The sequence below is a fragment of the Nerophis ophidion genome, linkage group LG14 (genome assembly GCF_033978795.1).
Source record: "Nerophis ophidion isolate RoL-2023_Sa linkage group LG14, RoL_Noph_v1.0, whole genome shotgun sequence".
Lineage (NCBI taxonomy): Eukaryota > Metazoa > Chordata > Actinopteri > Syngnathiformes > Syngnathidae > Nerophis > Nerophis ophidion.
In genome coordinates this window covers 36,863,790-36,887,744 of record NC_084624.1, presented here as the reverse complement: position 1 = coordinate 36,887,744, position 23,955 = coordinate 36,863,790, and the positions used below count along the sequence as shown (strand labels likewise).

The 23,955-nt window shown below is 38.9% G+C and overlaps 1 protein-coding gene and 1 long non-coding RNA gene across 6 annotated transcripts in view; one reads left to right on the top strand and one right to left on the bottom strand.

The window, feature by feature from the left end:
- Window positions 1–23,955, bottom strand: part of mib1 (MIB E3 ubiquitin protein ligase 1) — a 117,353-nt gene that overhangs the window by 33,631 nt on the left and 59,767 nt on the right. The gene's annotated exons all lie outside the window — the stretch shown is intronic.
- LOC133568563 (uncharacterized) overlaps window positions 14,913–23,955 on the top strand; it is a 32,844-nt gene continuing 23,801 nt past the window's right edge. For both annotated transcript variants that reach the window (XR_009809627.1, XR_009809626.1), the window contains exons 1-2: window positions 14,913–15,004; window positions 22,541–22,843. This is a non-coding gene — a long non-coding RNA (uncharacterized LOC133568563). The remainder of the gene's footprint in view (window positions 15,005–22,540; window positions 22,844–23,955) is intronic.

Sequence of the window (23,955 nt, the reverse complement as noted above, 5' to 3'; positions counted from 1 at the left end):
TTTGGCTTCAAGCGGGAATATGTTGAACAGACAATATGTCAATCTAAGTAGGCGTGGCCAGCAGACCTGCAGAGAGGCAGGGTGCGCTGCGGCCGGTTCCGTGATCAGCGACAGGTGAGTAGGTAGCCCACCTGGGCGCGTTTTGCTAATTACCTGTCACTGTGTAAAAGGGCAGCAGCCGAGAACGACTGGGCTGGAGAAGTTGGAGTTGAGGGGAGAAAGTCGTTGGTGGATGACGAGCACGCGCGAGGAAGAGCTAAACGGAGACGGAGACGAGAAAGGCTGAAAAGCGACTCTAAGAAAGAGACCAGAGCAAGCTAAGATATATTGAACACATGCGGCCCGTTAAGATTTTCAATCTGGCCTGCCGGACATTCCCAAATATTTTTTTTTAGATCTTTAAGATGTAAAGTGTAGCTGCCATTATAATGTGCACTCATGTTTTCTAATGACCGTAAGTCTTCAACTGTACAAAGTATTTCAATGGTTGGAATCTGCGCTTTTGGATGATATACCAGTTACTAGGGTCATCTAATTAGTTACTATGGTAATCTAATTAGTTACAATGGTCATCTATTTAGTTACTATGGTCATCTACGTCCCAGCAGCTCAGACGAGCCACCAAGCAGTGTGGGTGGGAAGCGTTTCTACAGACGCGGAAGCAGATTTTCACAACAAAGTTCTAATGCTTAGTAAAATATATCACATATATCATATTGTAAGTGGGTTTATTTTGCACCTTTCGCGTTCGTATTTCACTGTTTGTTGCATTTTTGTTGCGTTTCACTTGATTGTAAAATATGTCGATCGAAAGAGGGGGTGTGACATTCATATTTTGTCAATATTCAGTGTTTTATCGTTCATAGAAAAAATAAAAATTCCATTATGTTTTTTAAGGCGGTCTGTCATAACGTTTTTAGCATTCAATCAGACATTATTGTGAAGTTTTGTATTAGTGTTCCTAAAAATAGATATACGGACTTGAGACACATTTTTTCTCTAAATGTGGCCCTCGAGTCAAAATAATTGCCCAGACCTGCGCTAGAGAATGAAGAGTGCTTGAAACTCTGCATGTCAACATCTCAGCCGGTGCCCCACTCAACAAAATGCGGAAACAACCATTTCCAGATCAACACCGTATGAAAAAAATTTTCAAAAACAGAAAGCGATAACGTCCGCAGTAACCTACAACATAGCCAAGGACTTACACGATTTGATTTCCTATTATGCAGCTAATTTTTATTTGAGTTATTAAAATATCTTGTGTGACATCATGCACAAAAGTGCACTTTATTTGTTTTAAACTTTTGTAGTGGCATTCTGTTCAAAAAGTCCCCTTTAATTTAGTGTTGTTTTGATATGTCATCTTAGTGACATCATGCACAAAAAACAAAAAAATAGCTTGTTTAAAAATGTCTCTGACAATCTTGCACTTTCTGTTTTGGAAATGGCATGAATGTTTGTGCCACTGCGTAATAACTGTTCAATAAATACCGTTTTTGTAAATTGATTTGATTATGATTTCCCTCTTTGCATGAAAGTTTAAAATTACCATATATTAATGTAGTATGAAAAATAATGTAATAATGTAGACACATAGACTCATCATACTGGTGTGATTATATGCATCAAGTGTTCATTCAAGGCTAAGGCAAAATATCGAGATATAAATCGTGTATCAGGACATGGCCTAAAAATATAGAGATATTAATAAAAGGCCATATCGCCCAACCCTCCATTGTACATTTCCTTCGATCGGTAGCCCCTTCACTGGCCCTCGCGCTGTCACCGTATGGGCAGACGAATGTGATATACAGTGACAGAAAATTCAAGACACCTAAATGTCCGCCGCTATCGTCAAAGTGTGAGGTAGCGTATTAACGGCAAGGACCAAAGTGACACAATGGGCTGCTGAAAAGGCTTCCTCTTGCTGCGCACATTTGCAGAGGAGGATGCTGCAGCAGAATAAGCAGTTAGGTAATTAAAATATATTGTTTGCAGTGGAAAATAATAGGGATCAAAGGGTTTTATATCAGCGCAAACCCTCCAAACACTGACGCAGAAGGCCACACACACCGCTCAAAATTTCAAATAGCTAACTTGTTTCATGGCGAGGTTTGGGGGTTGAGACAGAATAAATGTATTGCAAAGATAGCGCCCAAAAAATTTGAATGCATTCCACAAATATCCACGAATGAGGGACGGTGTGATGGAAGTATAGCCTCCCCCAAATTCCTTGTTATTACCTGGTGGAAATGAATCAAATATTCTTAGCCTGTCGTGCCGCTTTTGATTTGGGCGTCCATACAGGTTACAGGGGGTAACACAGCATGCATTATTCAACAGCTTTTGTTTGCTTGTCAGACTGTACGCTTTTTTCTGTGTACATTAGGATTACTAACACCCCATATAACTGATTAAGTGTAAAATACTGTACCTGGGACATGGAATATTGCATGTCTAAAAATGTCTAAAATCATATTAAATATGTGCAGGTGTTGGGTGATATGATATAGTGTAAAGCATTCATAATGCAAAGCATTATGAAGATGTACTATGCAAAAGATTGAGTCAAAAATGACAGTATGTGGTAAAATTTAAATTGTTATGTGCTATTTTTTCTGACAAATACATCACATGGTAATAACCCTGTTAATAAATCCAAATTGACTTAAAATTTCTTAGATAGCTAAATGCACTTTACAAAACACTAACTATAGGGTGTTTAGTCGAATCCCAAACAAACGTGGTACCCACCTCAGGGAACTAACAAGCACGTCTATAAAATAGTAGTAAGATTGGTTGAAAAACATGGCCGCCATCGAGCAAAATGTCTTTACAGGGGCACAGGCGGACCTTAAGAACTTATTTACCAGAACGGATTAATAGTTTGTTGAATGATTATAACATTTGGATAAAATATATATATTATAAAAAAAAATCATGGCTGTGCTTCATATAGTGTCTTTTTACAGACCTAAAAGCGCTTCACACTGAGAGGCAATTATTCATTCACTCCACATACACATATGGTGGTGGCCAGCTACATCTGTAGCCACAGCTTCTCTGGGCTCTGGCCTCTCTGACCATCACCAAACATTGATTCAAATTCATACACCTGTGTGGGCTGCACTGGAGGAAAGGTGGGTGCAAAAAAACACAGAAACAGTGACTGGGATGGAGATAGCAAGGTTTTAAACGACCTAGCTCCAGTTTCTGCACAAACTTCTTTACCTCCTGAGCCACTGCCGCATGTTGCATATATGTGAGAAAGTCCAAAATGTATTTTGAACACGACCAAAGAAGCGCCACGGATAATTTGAACATATTGCGCTTTCATTTGTTTAGTGTGAATGCTTGATCGCTGTAAGGATAACTACCACAGATTGAGTTGAATATTATTAAAATACATACTACCATGTTATGACTGTTGATGTTTACAGACTAAAGGAGCCTACTTTTTAGTGTGGTGTAAAACCATAAACAAAACACACAAATTTATGCAATTACTTATTCAACTGCATAATGTGAATATATGAAGTGCATTTGTTTTTAAGTAGGCTAAGATGTATTAAAGGTGTCAGATGGCTCTGTTGCAAAAGTATATCAGTGTGTTCTATTGTATTTATGGTCTGCATAGCTGGGGCACTTTTAATGGCGCAAATAAATACCTGCTTATAGTGATTTTACTATGCCATCTTTTTTCCTATGCACATAATAGTAACCTTCCCAGTTCCTAAATATGTCCTTGGGTAACCCTCCGTAAGGGATGAAAACCCCTCCCTCCAATTAATTTTTTGTTTTTAATATTCAAACCCCCCCCCACACACACACACACACTTCGAATGGCTTAATATTTCAGCCGTCCAGCACTAATCTATTGGCTGATGATCACTGTTGGCCAGATGTGTGGGTGTGTGGATGTTTTGATTGGATACATATTGGATAGGTGCTTGTTTAAAACTACATTTTGGACAATAAACTGCAGGGGTATCAACATTTTTTGACTTGGGGGGCCACATTGAATAAAACGAATATGGTCGGAGGCTGGATATATACATATATACACTCATGCGCATAAATACATTGTTTATATATATATATATATATATATATATATATATATACACATCTATACATATACGTACAATGAATACATAGAGACATACATATATACACAGTATAAATATATATACACACACATATATATATATATACATATATACACATACATGCATACATATACACACATACATGTATATCTATATATTCATATACATACATATATGGCGTGGCGCAGTGGAAGAGTGGCCGTGTGCAACCCGAGGGTCCCTGATTCAATCCCCACCTAGTACCAACCTCGTCACGTCCGTTGTGTCTTGAGCAAGACATCTCACCTCTGCTCCTGATAGGTGCTGGTTAGCGCCTTGCATGGCAGCTCCCTCCATCAGTGTGTGAATGTGTGTGTGAATGGGTAAATGTGGAAGTAGTGTCAAAGCGCTTTGAGTACCTTGAAGGTAGAAAAGCGCTATACAAAGTACAACCCATTTATCATTTATTATATATAACCACATATATGTACATACATTTATACATACATACAAATATATACATACATATATATATATACGCATACATATATATACACATACATATATATCTATATATATACACATACATATATATCTATATATACAAACATACTTACATACATATATAAATACATATACATAGATGTATACATGCATACATATATACACACATATATACACACATACATACTGTACATATGTACATATAAACATACATAAATACATATATATATATATATATATATACACACATACATACACACACACATACGTATACATATATATAAATACATACATATACATCACCTCCTGGTACCTCAGCACCTCCAAAATTCTCAAATCTAGACTCCAAACATCCCAGAATAAGCTAGTCCGGTTACTTTTAGACCTCCACCCCAGATCGCACCTCACTCCAACCCACTTCTCCAAAGTAAGCTGGCTCAGGGTGGAGGACAGAGTAAAACAACTTGCACTGAGCCTAGTCTATAAAATCCGCTACACCTCCCTAATGCCGAAGTAAATGTCAAACTACTTCCTTAACGTAAATGACCGCCATAACCACAACACCAGGGGGAGCTCCACAAACTACGTTAAACCCAGATTCCGATCTAACAAAGGTCTTTACTCATTCTCTTTCTATGCCACATCAATGTGGAATGCACTCCCAACAGGTGTAAAAGTAAGTGCATCTCTATCCTCCTTCAAAACCGCTCTAAAACAACACCTCCAGGCAACTTCAACCCTTTACTAATACCCTACTCCATTCACATCCCATCTCCCCGGATTGTAAATTACCTAATGTAAATAATCAAATGTATTTCTAATGTATATATTTGTTCTTATTCTATCTGAACTAATTATGTTCTCTGCTTGCTGTACATATGCTACTAAGTAAGACCTACACTGTTCCAATGTCCATTTCTCTGTTGATGCAATTGTTGATGACTGAAGTACTGATATCAACCAAATCTCCTCATCCCACCCCCCGGATTGCAAATAATGTAAATAATTCAATGTATATACTATGATGATTTACTTGTGTGATGATTGTATTATGCTGATAGTATATATTTGTACCACGAATTGATTAACGTGGACCCCGACTTAAACAAGTTGAAAAACTTATTCGGGTGTTACCATATAGTGGTCAATTGTACGAAATATGTACTGTACTGTGCAATCAACTAATAAAAGTTTCAATCAATCAATCAAACATATGCAATCAATCAATGTTTATTCATATAGCCCTAAATCACAAATGTCTCAAAGGACTGTACAAACCACTACGACTACGACATCCTCGGAAGAACCCACATATACAAATACTGTATATACATACATTCGTACATACATATATACATACACATATACATTATAAATATACATACATAAATATTAGAGATATTATCGGACTGCCAATATTATCGGCCGATAAATGCTTTAAAATGTAATATCTGAAATTATCGGTTTCAGTTTCAAAAAGTAAAATTTATGACTTTTTAAAACGCCGCTGTTTGTAGTGGTACAGGGAGAAATACAGAGCACCAATAAACCTTAAAGGCTACCTTTGCGTGCCGGACCAATCAGATAATATCTACGGCTTTTCACACACACAAGTGAATGCAAGGCATACTTGGCCAATAGCCATACAGGTAACACAGAGGATGGCTGTATCAACAACTTTAACACTGTTACAAATATGCGCCACACTGTGAACCCACACCAAACAAAAATGACAAACACATTTCAGGAGAACACCCGCACCGTAACACAACATAAACACAACAGAACACATTAATGCATCCAGCGGGGCATCACAACAACATTAGGCATAATAATGTGTTAATTCCACGACTGTACGTATATATTTGTAACGGCTGATATCGGAATCGGTTATTAAGAGTTGGACAATATCGGGATATTGAATATTGGCCAAAAAGCCATTATCGGACATCTCTAGAATCAACACATCAAAACTCATCAGCCACCTGCAATGCGAGCGATGCTACAACAGTGTTTAAAAGCCTCTAAAGACGCCTGCACTGCTAAAGAAACTCATTGAAAGCCAGCCACAAAGAAAAGTGTTCACTAACTACAGTTAAACCTAAAATAAAAAGAACAATAAATACAAATTAGTTATGGGTGTTGATAGAGGTGGGAAAAATAATCGATTTACTGATGCATCACAATAACGAAGGCAGTTCATGAATCGATGAACAACTGTCCAAACTGATTATTTGCGTACGTCAAAGTAATACAGACTGTTTTAAAATGTGGCATTAATTCTAATTTTCTCTTAACGTTAATTCCACATTTGGTTTTAACTAACCAAGACTAAAAAATAGTGAACATTCTTTTAACTTCATGTGTTAGTGCGGACACACAGAGAAAGGAGGAACGGACGGGGTATGCTGCTGCACTAAACCAGATTAAATCTGAAGTAGCGAAACAAAAAAATACATGTTTTGTACTTCAACAGAACCGCATTACAGCAGAAGGTAACCAGCAAAAAAGAGTAAATTAGCAACTAGATTAATAAATCTGGAGAGACAATAAAATCAACACAGTACGGCAATGCGTTTGTCAGCCGTAGATCGTGTAGCGGCTGGCTACGGCTTCTAGCCAATGTCTTTGACTGGGGGATGGGACTTCCAAGACAAGGATGGGAAGTGACGTGTGTTGTGGGAGTGAAAGGTTGTGCGGGTTTCTGCGGGGGTAGCGTCATGTGGAGACTGAGATTGTTGTATTAGTGTGCTGCATTTTGTTAATAAAAGAGAGACACTGGGAACCTGTGTGAGACTTAAATCCTTGGATTGTTATAATATGATGAAGCAGACAGATGACATGTCTTTAAGCTGCAAATGTATAGCGACTCAGGCCAACGTGTCTAAACATTGTGTGGTTTTAGAAGGCACCAACATTAAATCAAGAATGCCTCTTTGCCTAGTAGGTACTTGTACTTATTTGCTTACTTAGCAGGCCATTACAGTTCTCACGTATTTATTAGTCTTCTATATTTATATCTGCTGTGCGCACTACTCCAAAAACCGGAAAGGACGCAATACTGCACATGCAATAGCCAAAGGATGAGTCTTCTAGACATGTTATTAAAAATGTAAATAATTTAATGTAATACATTTAGAATATATAATAATTATAAATGTATAAATAATCAATTCATAATCAAATCATAACCCCTTAATTGTAATACTTATCGAAACGTTAGGTGCCCAAAGATTTCTACCTCTATATATCGGTCTTGAGAAGCAGATGGTTGTCTGTATTGGCATCAGCTTGACTAAAAAAATACTGTGCATACCGAGTTATGATCTAATATTTTAACTACTATCATTAACTGGTGGTATACATTATACTATTGTAACATACAGTAGTACTAATAAAGGCTCCTCGCTGTGTAAACCCCTGCTTCTCTCTGCAGTTAGGTAAACAAAAACGTGTGAATAAAACTGATTAATAAAAACACACACACAAAAACTAATGGCTGACTAACCATCTACAAATTAACCCTACAAACATCTCATTGCTGACTAATGCTTATGTTTTTTTTCCTCTGGACAATCCATCCATCCATCCATCATCTTCCGCTTATCCGAGGTCGGGTCGCGGGGGCAGCAGCCTAAGCAGGGAAGCCCAGACTTCCCTATCTCCAGCCACTTCGTCTAGCTCTTCCCGGGGGATCCCGAGGCGTTCCCAGGCCAGCCGGGAGACATAGTCTTTCCAACGTGTCCTGGGTCTTCCCCGTGGCCTCCTACCAGCTGGACGTGCCCTAAACACCTCCCTAGGGAGGCGTTCGGGTGGCATCCTGACCAGATGCCCGAACCACCTCATCTGGCTCCTCTCGATGTGGAGGAGCAGCGGCTTTACGTTGAGCTCCTCCTGGATGGCAGAGCTTCTCACCCTATCTCTAAGGGAGAGCCCCGCCACCCGGCGGAGGAAACTCATTTCGGCCGCTTGTACCCGTGATCTTATCCTTTCGGTCATGACCCAAAGCTCATGACCATAGGTGAGGATGGGAACGTAGATCGACCGGTAAATTGAGAGCTTTGCCTTCCGGCTCAGCTCCTTCTTCTCTGGACAATCCTCGCCTTCTAAAACTGAAAGCTTTAAAACAGAGAAGGGGGTTGGGTGAATATTGCACAAATTGATACAGTTACAGAATGTGCTAAATGTGCTGATGCGCTGCTATAAACAGTAGCCAAGTGAATTTAATTAAACAGACAGGACATCCCTGGCAAACATCTGCACCACTACAGAACATACTGTGGGTATTTGTGCAGTTGTCCTGTCACTTAATGGTAACATGGTACACAATAAAAGACCAGAAGGTCTCTTCGTGCTTCTCCTGCAATATGGGAATGCTGGATCACACAGCTTGACTGCCAACACCCCGCCCCCCAGCACGCAGGTAAGGGGGGCCCATTCATAAATCACTTATATTCTTCCCCGGCGCTCAGCAGCCTCACCTCTTCAAATGATGCACGGTGTAAAGGGATGAGGAGGGACGGGCAACAGAGCGGGGAAGGGGGGCGTGGGCGAGCTCAGAAGAAGAAGACGAAGAAGAATAAGAGAGACAAGCTCAGCGTGAGGTAAGAGTCTTGGATTATGGAAGAAGATAATATACAGAAAATTATGAATTGGACTTAATAGCACCAGAAGGCTTTATCAATGCATGTAGCGCTTGCAAAGTAAAGGAATGAAAAAATTACATCTTGAAAGATTTGTTACAATGTTGTCATGTCCTGCAGAATAAAACATGTACATAATTTGTCATAACTCTTTTACCGAGCAGGGATCTGAAATCCAGGGTCAAATATTTTCATTCCATTAACTACTCTGTTAAACAACGACAACTCTTTTAAGCAGTTGTGCAGGAGTTCCCCTGTATTTGATCGTGGCGATGTGCAAGGGCAAAATATTAACCGCCACACCTTTAAAATAAAAGTTCTTACGTAAAAACAAAATGAAATAATATGATGTAATTTAGCGTCCAGAAAAAGACACACAAAGTGTGCCGCTCTTTTTAGATTTTATTGCAAATCTAATGCTAACAACAAGCCCATCTCAACAAGTATTTCCTCTGTGCACGCACGTCCGTCTTTGTGTTTCATTTCCGGACACACAACATTTCCTTATTCTCTCAACACGGTGTGTTCAAGATCATGGGAAAAATAACATCATAATACATGAACATATACTTTAACACCAGGAGGTAGTTACAGTATGAATGAATATATATATAGTTTATTATTTGCACACGATTATTATTTGGCCACCGAAATAAGACTGATCACTGGAACAGTACTGCCAAAACCGAATGTTGTGATGATGTAAGCGAGGGATGCCCACACTTTTTCAGCTACTTTTCTAATGACCAAGTCGAGGTGATATACCTCATCTTCATATAGTGTATATAAACAGTACAGTATGTGTATATATAACAAATACTTTATATATATTTATGACATTTATTTATGAAACAAACATTTTTTGCTAACATTTTAAATGTCCATCCATCCATCCATCTTCTTCCGCTTATCCGAGGTCGGGTCACGGGGGCAGCAGCCTAAGCAGGGAAGCTCAGACTTCCCTCTGCCCAGCCGCTTCATCCACCGCTTCCTAGGGCATCCCGAGGCATTCCCAGGACAGCCGGGAGAGATAGTCTTCCCAACGTGTCCTGGGTCTTCCCCGTGGCCTCGTGCCCGAAACACCTCCCTAGGGAGATGCTCGGGTGGCATCCTGACTGGCTACTCTCAATGTGTTTAATTAAAATACAAGCATGTTTAACACATGTATCATGTTGCAATTGTATGCATGTTTAAAATAAACTCAAATGCTAACCATAACATATAGATTCATTTATTTCATGAACACAAGAATAAAAGTTGGTGTATCACCTGATTCTGATGACTTGCATTCTTTGGAATCAGACAGGATTCACAGGAGTGCTATTAACTTTCACATGTTTTAATTTAAATTGTGGAACAGAAAAAAATTCTTCCTTTCTGTGCAATACCACATGAAAGTGGTGGGTTTTTGGCATCTTGTATGTCCAGCTTTCATATTCGTTTTTATACACTTCACAAAAAATACACTGACGGCAAAGCTTACTAGCTTGTGCGCGCTACCTTTATGAGGCTCTTATTTTGCTAGCGCAGGCAGGATAGGGCAGCACTTTTATTGTGATGACAGGAACTGTGCAGTCGGTCTTTAGGTTTTGACAGCAGGTGCGGCGCGACAGTCTTTTAAAATAAAAAGTGTTTCTCGCCATTTTGTCAGGCATTTTTTTCTGAATATGGCGCTTGCAGCAACCAGCGTCATCTCACAAGATCCTTGGATGCTGATGATCGTAAATTTTTCGGACTATTTTTTTAATGCCTGGCTGGCGATTTACTGACACCCTGCGTGATCAACTGGTAGCTCGCGATCGACGTAATGGGCAACCCTGACGTAAGCTATATGCACGGGATTCTTTGGAGCAAAGACAACATGTCCGCCCTTTGGACAAACTTTAATGTATCAGAGATATACCAGCAGACAGCGATCTTTAAAACTTAGGATGTTAGTGGCAAATTTTAAGGAGAGGAAGACTCGCAGCAGCACACAGTTGTGTTACATGAGGCTTTCTGGAGCTCGCCTTTTGTCGCAGACATGGCGCGACATACGTAAAGAGTCTCTCAACACGAGTACAGTCTACAATAACACCAGAAATAGATGCTAGATTTATTGCTAGTCTTTTTAATAAAGAAATAATGACTGAAAGGATTGGAAAAATGTCTACAAACAAATTAACAAAATACAATAAGCAGCAACGGGCCGTTTTTAAAAGAAAATATATGCATCATAGCAAACAATAATGGTGTCATATTGACCATGCCCCACCACACCCCTAGCCACGCCCGCCACGCCCGCACTGCCATAGGTATTTTAGCAATCTTGGGGAAATCTGAGTAGTGTGTTGTATTGTCTAATGTAAATGAACCTTTAAACAAACAAAACATACATTTATCCACAATGCTTGGCACAAAGAAAATGAATCAGCTAATCAATTAACACAACTGAATCAAAAATAGTGCACAATTACAAATAAGCACTCTTACTTGGAGGACTGCCTGCAACATCGTCCTTTTATGCAGTCAGACAAAGCCCATCCATTAGAAGACCCTTTTCTTATTCTTACTGATCGATTAACTACTCAGCTAAACACTCACGAGCAAAATTGATCAAGCAGGAATGACATAAGGGGTGCTTGAATGTGGAGCAAATTGATGAGATTGGTGTTAAGCGGTGAAGACATGCAGGAGGTAAGTCATCATGTGCATGTTAATGTGAAACTAACAATACACTATCAACAATTAGAATAACATTAGATGGTAGACAATACAAATTAATGAGGAAGCTGTCCCTCACACGTGAATTTTGAAAGTTGAAACAAAAGAATCAATGTAATAACGCTAACTTTCTAGCCTGGGAAACTTCACTTAACTAAAATCACTTACTAGTCTGTGTTGCAAAGTCTACATTTTTTTTATTTTAAGCTCAATCCCAGATCAAGTTTACGTCAGGTTTAATATAAACAAACTATTTCCTGTTAACTTTCTGTGTCATTTTCCAATAGGTGAGCATAATGGCTCCATACTATACTATTTTAAAACAAATTTAAGTCTCAAAGGTTTAGATTTAATCACACAAAGTGTGCAGGAAACATTCAGTCCAACATCTTGTCTGAATGCAGGAATTTAGACTTCTTTTTGTAGGCCCTACTGTAAACACACCATTGTGTGTGCCTGCAGCTTTAATGCTAATGAGCTGTGTCGTCCTCTGCCCTCCGACAGAGTGCGTGGCTCCAAGAAACAGTTCTTGCATTTTAGCCACTTCTTACATATACTGTACACTGTAACACTACACTAATCTAACATAATGGATGCCATAATCACATAAAACAACACCGAGGAGTGCGACAGTAGGACTAAAACGTTAGTAAAAGAGATATGGCGCTATAGTGTTAGTATTACACTCCAATTTTAACCGCAACATAATGCAAGGTTAGCCTGTTTGCTAAAGTAAAACAATCAGTCAAATTGTGTAATTGACAGACGGATAACTGGAATAGTCCCAGGCTTTTCTGTAAGATGTACAGCAAAGCCTGCTTGTAAGTGTTCCCTGATCAGAGATGGTATCTTGTCCACAAAATAGTAGGTTTTTCCGTAGTGACGTCATGAAAACCCGAAACTTCAAAAATGAGCTCTAAAAAGTGGAAATATCATATATTTTCCTCATGTTTGGTGCGAAAAAGAGACATGTCACAAATAGTTTCCTTTATTAACAAGGAAACTATGTCTAATTTAATTAATTGCACTATCTGCTAGTTGCTGCAAAGAAGTTAAATCTATCCACCTTATAGCTACATAGGTATTGTACAACAAACCCTTAAGCCATTAAAATTCTTATGGCTCAACGATCCGTAAATCACTTGATGATGCCAATCCTTGGGGTTTAAACGATGGAGAATTAGATAAGCTAATGGCAGCTGGAAAACCCACTGGGAGCCTCTCTGAACACGAAGCAGTGCAGATATAAGGTTAGCATGCCAAACAGATACCATACTATTCATGTCTAAAATTAGCAGGACAAAATGGACGTTTAACAGCAGGGCACAAACAGGTGCAACTTTTGCCACCAGTGCTATTGCAATGATGCACTTTGACTTGATTGGCGCTTTGACAGAGGATGTTGTTTTAAAAAGACACATTAGCTTGGGATCAATTTCAACGTCCGAATGTTCAATTATGCAAAGGCCGTGAAGATACTGCAATTGAAGGCTATAAATTGTGACAAGGAAACATTAAATCTATGGCAAATTATCTCCATGCCTGGAAACAAAAAAAGGCCTGCCATTCATCACGCTGAAAGGTGGGCGTGACTTCTTATCAGCTCAAGCACCAGACGATTGCATGGTATTTTAAAAATACACATTGTTAATTAAAGTCACATCATTATTAACTGGCAACTGTTTTTTCATCTGATCATTCTGTTAATACAAACCAACAGAAGCTGGGTAAGAAAGAGGACGCTGTCATTGAGGACACCGAGAAGGTTACAGTAGTACAGTATAAATGTACCTTGTGAGGAGAGTGACTAATTAAACATTCTTTAGCGGGCGCGCCCCGGGAAAGCTTGAAAAAGACATTTGAATTAAAGAGCTCAAAAAGTTTTTGAGCGAAATAAAGGCAGGCGAGGATGTCATTTCTCCTCTCTGAGATAAAAAAAGAGGCACTGAATGAATGATGGTGCAAATAAGTAAATAATTGTAAAAGCACACTTCATTCAAACTACACTGCCCTTTATCGCAGTGTAGTTTGATATTTCACAGCTCTTTTTAAAAACTAGGAATATGCACAAACCAAACCTGTTCCCTGATAATTGTACATTTTCCTAAACATCAGTATGATTGCACAACACACAAAGCTTTACTATATAAGTATGTGGAGTGAAATTATGGAAAAGATCATTTAGAGAGAAACTAACAGTAAACTAAAGCATGTGCAGGGCTGTAAGGTGCGACCATTTAACTCACATCTGGGATTAAAAATATCTGCTCGTTCTAAATGGCTGGCAATGTAGCTCATGGAAGCAATCCATTCAGCCTTTAAAATCACTCTAAAATTGCATCCAAAAACCACCAACATACTTCATTTATGTTTCGTAATCTGTATAACAACCAAGTTGTAGTGACATTGTTATTGTAAGAACAAACACTGAGGTACTGTTTTTTCTAGAATAGTAACACATTGCCTTTCGACAGCATGCTACGGCATTAGCCATAAGGTAGTTTTTGCATTCTCAGCCGAATGGCTTTTGAGTTTGTAACGCACAACAGAATGTGATAAGACACAAATCTGTACTGACTCAAAAACATGAACAATCCTATAATAGTAACTGCAATGTATTAGCCCGCATGTCATGTATTCTTTGTACACCGCTAGAAAGACATTGTACGTATTGTAGTTGTACTACCAAGCATGACGTGCTGCATGAATCATGACCAATATTATTGAAGTGATTTACTCGTTAGACATTTGTCTGGTTTTTTTTCCAGTTGATTTTGGGTAAGCATTCCATTTCTGTCCGCAGAGCTTGGCTCCTAGCTCCACATTTGCTGTGTCAAGTCACGCCGCTCCTAACCTTCTCTGAGTCTATCACAAAATCTGCCATAATTAGAACACACACACACACACACACACACACACACACACACACGCACACGCACACGCACACACGCACACACGCACACACGCATTTGGTTTTTGAAAAGGGAACACACGTTCGTTGGCGGAAGTCAGAAGTGCGTTGCTCGGGGCACGGAAATAAATGCACTGAGGAACCAAGTTCCGGTAAATACAATAATTATTGTACATATTACATATTGTTATGAACGTGTCTGTTACTACATTTATATATACTTGCAGCGTGTTTATAAAACGTTGATGGAGGGTTTTGATTATGTTTTAGAGGGCTTTAGAGGTGACTGCAAGCGCTAAACGGTTTGTTTTTGTCTTTAGAATCCTAAAAAAAAAAAATTATGTGTTCTTGTCTCTCATAGTGACTTTGAATGATAGGCAAAATTCCCAAAAAGTGCAGTTCCCCTTTAAGAAATGGATTACAAAAACTGACGTACAACTAGGGCTGGGCGTTATATCGATATACTCAAAGTATCGCGGTTTTGTCTCTGTGCGATATAGAAAATGACTATATCGTGATGTTTAACTATATGTTCTCACACAGTTGCTTTTAGGTGCGGGCATTACACTGCATGCGTTTCCCACTCTTTCTCTTTCCAGATCAACACTGTATGAAAAAAGTCAACTACTGAAGGAGATCATGTCCGCAGGAACCTATTATGCAGCTCATTTTTATTTGACAGTGTTTGAAATATCTTGTGTGAAATCATGCACAAACGTGCACTTTATTTGTTTTAAACTATTTTAGTGGCGTTTTGTACAAAAAATACACTTTAATTTAGTGTTGTTTTAATATGTTATCTTGGTGACATAATTCACAAAAGTGCACTTATACAAACCCCGGGAAATTGAGTTAGATGTAAATATAAACGGAATACAATGGTTTGCTAATCCTTTTCAACCCATATTCAGTTGAATGCACTACAAAGACAAGATATTTGATGTTCAAACTGATAAACATTTTTTTTTTGCAAATAATCATTAACTTTAGAATTTGATGCCAGCAACACGTGACAAAGAAGCTTGGAAAGGTGTCAATAAACACTGATTAAGTTGAGGAATGCTCATCAAACACTTATTTGGAACATCCCACAGGTGTGCAGGCTAATTCGGAACAGGTGGGTGCCATGATTGGGTATAAAAGCAGCTTCCATGAAATGTTAAGTAATTCAGAAACAAGGATGGGGCGAGGGTCACCAATTTGTAAGCAAATTGTCGAACAGTTTTAGAACAACATTTCTCAACGAGCTATTGCAAGTCCGTAAAATCATCAAAAGGTTCAGAGAATCTGGAGAAATCCCTGCACGTAAGCGATGATATTACGGACCGTTGATCCCTCAGGCGGTACTGCACCACAAACCGACATCAGTGTGTAAAGGATATCACCACATGGGCTCAGGAACACTTCATAAAACCACTGTCAGTAAATACAGTTGGTCGCTATATCTGTAAGTGCAAGTTAAAACTCTACTATACAAAGCGAAAGCCATTTATCAACAACACCTAGGAACCCCGACGGCTTCGCTGGGCCCGAGCTCATCTAAGATGGACTGATGCAAAGTGGAAAAGTGTTCTATGGTCTGACGAGTCCACATTTCAAATTATATTTGGAAATTGTGGAGGTGGTGTCCTGCGGAACAAAGAGGAGAATAACCATCCGGATTGTTATAGGCACAAAGTTCAAAAGCCAGTCTCTCTGATGGTATGGGGGTGTATTAGTACCCAAGGCATGGTAACTTACACATCTGTGAAGGCACCATTAATGCTGAATGGTCCATACAGGTTTTGGAGCAACATATGTTGTCATTCAAGCAACGTTATCATGGACGCCCCTGCTTATTTCAGCAAAACAATCCCAAGCCACGCGTTACAACAGCGTGGCTTCGTAGTAAAAGAGTGCGGGTACTTTCCTGGCAGTCCAGACATGTCTCCCATTGAAAATGTGTAGCGCATTATGAAGCGTAAAATACGACAAGACCCCGGACTGTTGAAGAACTTAAGCTGTACATCAAGCAAGAATGGTAAATAATTCCACTTTCAAAGCTTCAACAATTAGTTTCCTCAGTTCCCAAACGTTTATTGAGTGTTTTTAAAAGAAAATGTGATGTAACACAGTGGTGAGCATGCCCTTTCCCAACTACTTTGGCAGGTGTTGCAGCCATGAAATTCTAAGTTAATTATTATTAGCAAAAAAAAATAAAGTTTATGAGTTTGAACATCAAATATCTTGTCTTTGTAGTGCATTTAATTGAATATGGGTTGAAAAGGATTAGCAAATCATTGTATTCCGTTTATATTTACATCTAACACAATTTAACAACTCATACGGAAATGGGGTTTGGAGTTTGCTTTAAAATGTGTCTGACAATCTTGCACTTTCTGTTTTGGAAATGACCTGAATATCTGTGCCAATTTTAATAACAGTTTGATAAATACATTTTTGGTCAATTGACTTAGTTGTGATTTCCCTCCCTGCATGAAAGTTTAAAATGAGCATATACTAATGTAGTATGAACAAGAATGTTTTAATGTAGACACATAAAATCATCATACTGGTGTGATTAAATGCATCAAATGTTCATTCAAGGCTAAGGCAAAAATATCGAGATATATATCGTGTATCGTGACATGGCCTAAAAATATCTAGATGTTAATAAAAGGCCATATCGCCCAGCCCTATGTACAACAGTAATGTAATTGGAAGACAACAACATTATTTCTCTCCCAGCTGTCCAGCAACGCCTCACTCTTAAGTCCTTTACTCTAAATATAGGGGTGAGCGTAAGACCACCATAAGAAGACTGTCCCTGCACTATTTTAAAATGGAGAATGAAGGAGACAGCGGGGTTGAGGTCAAGAGTACACAGAGGGTGAGGGGGGCTTATATCAGCAGAGCTGGTGGTGAAGGATGCAAAACAGGGGGAGGTCGAGAAACAAGAAGTGGAAGCATGATAGACCACTTTATTTGGCTTTGCTAAAAATAGAGCAGCAAATGGTAGCAGAGGCTAACTGGCCTAGCGCTCTGTTCTGCTTCCAGCCCGATGGAATCAATAGGCAGGGAGCTGAAGTGAGGCTTCCCGGAGTCTGCAGCCAACAGTTGCAGCAGAGAGTGGGAGCAGGGGGGCATGGAAAGAGGCAAGGAGTGAAGGTGTGTGTGGAGTGGAGCAAAGCACTGAACTATTTTTTGCACAGCGTGACTAAATATGGTCAGGGAGGGTTGGTGGGACAAGACACAGGAGCAGCCCAGCAACAAGCGCTGAGGTATGTTTCCAATGCTTGGCTTCACACAATGTGCTAAAGCTCCTGCCATCTTGGCCCCTTGTCCCTTATTAGCTGCCACTGTCGTCCTCTTACTGCACTCTCTGGACCAGTCTTTGGATTTTTAAAGTATTTCCTCCAACGTGGTGTGATTCAATGTTAAACCACAATGGCACACAGCAGACCTCAAACAAGCTGAGCACCAAATTGGACACACAATATGCCCACATTTGGGGAATATTTTTTGTTTTAAGTGTAATGGTTTAGCGGCAGAGAAAAATAAGAACGTAATAAAGATACATTATTTAAAAATTATGGATGTTAATTTCCAGATTAGCATCTTTATGGGCCACCAAGCTTAACAAAAAATTGTCAAATGTTTTTAATGTCCTCTTGCTAACAACAATTGCAATCACAAATGGGCCAAGTTTATTGGTAAAATTCTGTAAGTTGTTTGAACTTAAGCACGCATTTCCAGAGAAATGGTTCGTTGTTATAAAATGGTTGTGTTTATATTAGTGCTGTCAAACTATACATTTTTTTAAAAACAGATTAATCACGCTTTAAACGTTTTGATTTATAATGATTAATCAAAGATTAATACAAGCTGGTATAATTTAAATTAACTTAAAGGAACACCTCAGTATTTGCGAACAAATGCAATTTTATTGTCAGAATATCATTCAGGATTTAAATAAATATATTTTAACTACTGCACATTATTTATTTGCTCTAAAAGTTTTATCTAGAGTCCCATGGGAATGTATTTTTAAGTTAAATGTGCCAGCAAGCACACCAGTCGGAGGCTACTGACTCATCTTTGCACTGATGTAGACATTCACCTGATCATTGACGGTACAGCAACCCGCGTTTTGATTGATTGATTGATTGATTGAAACTTTTATTAGTAGATTGCAAAGTTCAATTCGTATTCCGTACAATTACCACTAAATGGTAACACCCGAATAAGTTTTTCAACTTGTTTAAGTTAATCAATTCATGTAACTATTCAGGTAACTATCCGCAGTCAAGAGAAAGAAGCATGTACAGTTAAAATAAATTGCGTGATCCATCTGAGATTCTGCGTACAAACATGATTCATGCGATATGTTTTGTAATTGACCACATGAGTTATTATTGACAGCCCTAATTTATACAAATTACATCTGTGGTGCCATGTTTTTAATTTTCTTGAAGGAACTCTCCTGAAGGAATCAATAAAGTACTATCTATCTATCTATGTATGTTTGTTCAAAATGGAAACATGCTAGCATACATGCAATACATCCATCCATCCATTTTCTACCGCTTATTCCCTTGTGAGGTCGCGGGGGGCGCTGGCGCCTATCTCAGCTACAATCGGGCGGAAGGCGGGGTACACCCTGGACAAGTACATGCAATACAGATATTCTCAAAGTTTAATAATAATCAGTGTGTCCATAATGGTTTATGGACACTCAGTCACGCGCGTGCCCCTGCAAAAACATTTTGTTTGATGGTGTTTAGGATTTTTAACAAATGTAGCTAAATTTTTACACTCATGCGCTTGTCAGTTCCCTAGAAATGTGGTGATTCAGCTAAGCACGCTCAAGTTACAATTCTACCTAGCGCAATTGAACTGTGTTAAACATTTCTAATCAGTCAGATATAAGGGGTCAAATGTTTGGGGATTCATACCAGTGTTTTTTTAAAAGATAAATAATAGGCCAGGCAACGCAAGTTTTGACAAAAATTTAAATTTTCTATGTCACAGTTCAGGGGTAGAAATAGGGCTGGACGATTTCGGCAAAAGTAATAATCACCATTATTTTGATTGATATTGTAATCACGATTAATTACAAGATTATTCATTTATTTGAAAAAATGAATATTTATTGTACCACCAAAACTAAACTTTAAATATAGTTTTCAAAAAACTGGATTCAAATTAGTAACGAAAAAACCACAACATTAAAATATTAGCAATAGCAATAACAATGAATGTAAAAAACAATAGTAATATAAAAAACAATAAAATAAAATTTTCCAGTTAGTTTTTGATCCTGTTTTTTACTTTTTTCACCTATTTTACCACCACAGCGTTTTCTTTTTGTGTCAAAAAAATTTAATAAAATGTTAGATTAAATGCAAAAGTCGTCACATTTATTGGTAAAAATACATCTTTCGACAATTTTGACCAGTATTTTTGGTCAAAGCATAACAATTTTGTAAGGACTTTATGCTTGTGCAAGGTACATTTTGAAAACCTTTTTTTGTTAGCGCAGTCAGATCGGATGTGAAGCAAAATTAAAATTAAATCAAGTGGAAATTGATAGAGTATATGAAACTACATTTTTGGGAATAATAATTGATCATAAATTATGTTGGAAACCGCATATTGAATATATAAAGGGAAAAATAACCAAATCCATTGCTATTCTTTATAAAGTAAGACGCATGCTGAATAAGACATGTCTGCATATGTTATATTGTTCTTTTATTTTTCCATATCTAACATATTGTGTTGAAGTTTGGGGAAATGTTTATCAAACAAACATAGACCCAATAATTAAACTTCAAAAAAGGGTAATTACAATAATACACAAAGTATGCTACTATCAACATACCAATCCAAGTTCTAATGTGTTAAAATTTTCATATAGTGTTTTTAAAAACAAAGAAAATTATGTTTCGGGTAAAGAACAACAGCCTTTCAGCTTGTATTCTTAGGTTATTTAAATTAGGAGGAGACAACTATAATTTACGGGGATATTGATTTTTGAAATAGGTAAAGTAAGAATGAATATAAAATAAAAATGTATTTCAGTTTTAGGAGTTCAATGGTGGAACAAGCTCAGTGATGAGCTGAAGACATGTAGTTCTTTGTTAAGGTTTGAGAAAACCTTGAAAGGTGAAATAATTGAAAATAATAAAATATAGCAACAATTACTTTCATCCTATTGATTTTTTTTTAACGTTGATGTTTCAGGCAATCTAATTTTCAGTGAAGTTATAGGATAGTCAAAAATAAGCTTTGGCTTCAGCCTATTCCTTTTTCGGTCATTCTTTTTCTTTTCTTTTTGTGTAAAAATGTGTATGATTGTTAAATATGTATAATATGTACTGTTAAACTGGTCACACAAAATGGTTGATGGTTGATTATACAGTATGACCCAAATAAACTTATGTCATTACATTTCATGTGGCGCACCGCGCTATTGTTGGGAAGGGCGGAGTGTGCTGTGCGGTTGTTTTCAGCTTGACGAGTAAAGAGCCAACTTGAGGGTGTACAACTTTTTTTTTTTTTAAAGCGACCCTCTCAAGTAGGGACCAATGTTCGTACATTGATCTTACATCGATGATGTCGTTACAACAACACAAGCAGATAATAAGTGTTGTGCGTGTAAAGATTTTTCCTGCTAGTTTTAGCTTCGTAGTTTAGTCGCTGTCGACCTTGTTGAGTTCAGGACGGCCGGTATCTGAGTGATTTGAGGATAAATGAGTGCTAAAGGACACATCATTTTTCAAAATGAATGTATCTTCTCCTCACAGCAACATTTTATTTACATTTACATCAATAATCCGCTGATATATTTATCAGCGGATTCTGTGAACCCAGAAATCATATGCCTTACTTCTATTGAGTTCAGTGATTATTGATTAGGCATAATAGCACTGTGTCAAATAAAAAGTAGCAAACATGGTGACATCCTAAACTTCTGGTAGACTTGCTCTTTTTTCATTTATTTGCTCCCCATCTGTTTCATTGTCACAAACTCCAGAATTTGCATGCACGTTGCACAGCCCATTAATATTTTTTTCCCATTATTATATTTTCATAATCGTGAGAAGCCATAATCGAAATGTAAATTTAAACGTGATTAATGTTCCAGCCCTAGGTAGAAGAGTTACACCAACAAATGGACTAATACAAAATACATGATTGTTTTGTATCCTCCTGAAGAGGAGCATCCTCTGCAATGTGATTTAAGCTAATTGATTTGAGTTACAAATTAGCACAAACAGAGGATGCTGGACGGAAGATATGTTGTTTTTTCTTAAGGAAATATATATCGTGCTTTACTTTATTAAGTGTGGCTCCCTGAGATTAACAAAATTTCTCCTGAAACAGGGTGAAAAAACTATCTGCCAAAAGGCCCCCAAAAATACCTTCACCTGACCTTCAACTACTTTTAGTTTTTTCAATGAAAAAAATAATTATCTTCAAATATTCAGAAGAAACTCCCCGGTCTGGAGTTGAGCTGAGTGACAAAAGTGCATTTACCAGCTAGATAGCGCTGAGTGTGTTTGTGGAATATGAAAAAGGGAGGATGCCTAGCACACAATTTTAGCCCGCTCAATCATCCTGGGCAACTTCTTTTTTCTACCATGTTGAAGAGGAGAATGCGGCAGATTTTTTTTCATACCCCCTCTTTTTCTCTCCAATGGCAGATCAGCGCGTCCCAGGAAGGTAGGACTTATTTGTGTGGGAATGTAATTGCCCCTCCGACCCGCCACCACCCGAATCCCACCCCTCCCGTCGTCGACTCCGGCACTCGTCCGACACCTCCCTCCCTCCTGCCCTCCCTCCCCCCAATGATAGAAGCTGATTCAGCGAGTCAGGCGTGCACCCTGCACACACCATGGCTGCAGCAGCTGGAGCGCTCTCTAGGTCATTATGGCTCTCTTCACGAAAGCGTCACAAAAAAGGAGGAGGACAGGGAGAGATGCTGTGATAAGAAGCTCATCTGACAGGTAATATTTGGATGGAGTTCACCTCTGACGGGCCGCTCTCTCTCTCTCTCTCTCTCGCCCTTTCTCCCTTTCGGATGCTGTCAGTTAGTAACCGCATGGTTTGCCTGCAAGTCGCATAGTCAAAAGGAAGGTGTGGGGCGGGAGAGTGGGGAGGCTTATGTGGAAGGTAGTGTTCTGCAGCAACGCTGGGACAGAACTTCTCTCCATTTTCTTAGAAGACGTGAAGAGGGAAAAGTAACCAGAGAGGAAGAGGATGCAGGATGAGGGATGGTCCTCATGGATTTAAGCCCTTTTCTGCACTGTCCACACTATCTCTCTCATCTTTCTCCTTCACTCCCTCCCTCCCTCCCTAGCCCCCCGTTCTGTCTCTGTTTCTGGCACTGACCGGACATGCTGCTGCTGCGGCCGCTGCAGCACGGCTTCTTTGGCTCATTAGGCATTGTAGTTGCAGTCTCGCTGCTTTCTAATGACGGACTTGTTAACTCAACCCTGCGCCAACACCTCCTGACAGCTTCAATTTGTCCTCTGCACCCCAGCATCAACCAAGGCACATTACATTGACCGTGGATGGATACTTAGTATACTGGGACTTACTTTTCTTTTTAAACTGTTTTCTTCCCTTATGAGCACTTTTCTTCCTTAATTAAACCAAGAGGCAGCGAAGGATGCTGCCTTGCTTAATTGACGGGAGGTAAGTTTGAGGACACACCGAGCTGCTTGGGGCGGAGAAGATGGAAGGTGACGAGCAGAGGGATGATGAAGCATCAGAATAATGAAGAGCAGGCAGGTCAGGAGTTATGAATGGGGAGGGGAAAGAGGATTGACGGCGCACAGCTGTGAGTGGTGTATTAAAACAGATGTGAAGTGCTGAGGATGGACAGACGGATGGATGGGAAGGTGTGGGGGTTTGAACCCCATCATTGGTAAAGCTAGTAACCTACTTTAGTGCATACATGTAAGACAACGGACTACAGTACTGCAAGGAAATGGCTCAAACCACAGCAGAGGTTAATTCACCTCTCCTGCAACCTCTATCAAGGAATTTCACGCCTCTGTTGTTGCTCAACACATCTCGGGTGGCTGTGACAACTCCTAAACCTTTAAAGGACATG